This window comes from Capsella rubella, unplaced genomic scaffold (genome assembly GCF_000375325.1).
Source record: "Capsella rubella cultivar Monte Gargano unplaced genomic scaffold, Caprub1_0 scaffold_2, whole genome shotgun sequence".
Classification (NCBI taxonomy): domain Eukaryota; kingdom Viridiplantae; phylum Streptophyta; class Magnoliopsida; order Brassicales; family Brassicaceae; genus Capsella; species Capsella rubella.
The window spans coordinates 6,976,985-6,978,444 of NW_006238922.1; positions in this window are offsets into that span (position 1 = coordinate 6,976,985).

Here is a 1,460-nt window from a genome sequence, read left to right on the forward strand (position 1 = left end):
TATACGTACCCCTTTTCTCCTAAAGACAAACCCATCTTATCGCAGATGCACTCCAATTGGAGTGAAAATAGTGATATTGCAACATAATTTTGCAATGATCGTATTCGTCAAAATTTTGTAACAAGTTTTGCCATATTTTTGCAATAATAAATGCAATGTTGCACTTTTCTAACATATTTATTGCTAATTAACTACAAAAGTTTAAGTTGCAATTTTTCATCACAAATTAGCAATATTTTTACGACATATAAAAAAGTCTTGCAAAATTTGTAAGAAATATTCAACGATTATAAACCGTGGCTATTTTTCAACAAAATTATAGTAAATATATGTGACAAATTATGTGACAATTTTGCCATAGTATTTACAACATTTATTACTCTATTGCAATATAAACGATATATATAATACCATTGACTATATACTTTAATTACTGGTTTTGGTTTATTTTGATTACTTCACAAGTTTGTCACTATATACTTTCTAATATAGTAGTTTTGTTTTCAATCTCCCTCTTTTTAAACAAACAAGACCATTGAGTAGAGACGTACGTCCCACAGAGTTAGACTCGAGAGACGATTCTTTGAAAGAAATATTAAAGTTACATGTGGTCTACTTTTTTTAATGATACAGATGACTTAAGCTAAAACTCACGAAACGTATTCAAATCCTAACACAACTATTCCACAAACTATGGTAATCCTAAGCCTAAGATTCAAAAAAAAAAAGGAATTCGATTCTAGGCTCGAGATATGAGCCGATTACTCTCTTAGATTCAAATAGCCATATGGGACAATCAGAATAAATTACTACTTCACAAAATTATATATATATATATATATATATATATATATGTATGTATGCATTTATATATTGTAACGCCCGTGTCTGGAAATCCGGGTGGTGTCGATCGACACTGTGGTCGGGTGTCGATCGACACTAGTAATTTTTGGTTTGACGGTTTAAGTTTTTAAATCGTCGGTTCAATGGAGGCTTGGTTTGGGTTGGTTAACCCTAGGTCGTGCTTAAAAGAGGGAAGGTCGTGTGTTGTCTCTTCCCAGCCGTTTTTTAACACTTCCAGAGATAGAAAAAAAAGGTTCTAGAGCTTCTGAGGGTTTTTGTGAGTCTTTGGTGGTGCTTGGTGGTGTTCTTGGTGGTTTAAGGCTAGTAGAGGCTAGATCAGTGTTGTGTGGTGTTAGAGGAGACAGATCCTTCCTTGTTCTTCCTTGTTTTCGTTGCTGTTCTTCTTGTTAAAGAGGTGAGTGCATGACCAGGCTTATCTAAGCATGTTTGATCATTGTTTTAGGGTTTTGATGATTGTTTGATTGATTTCCTTTGCTTGTTTGGCTGTTTATTTGATGATTGATGCCTGTGGAATCCTTTGGAGACTCGTTCTTATCGTGGTGGTCTTTTGGAGAAGAGATCCAGTGAGAAACGCAGTTGGAGCGTCTGCAGAGAGT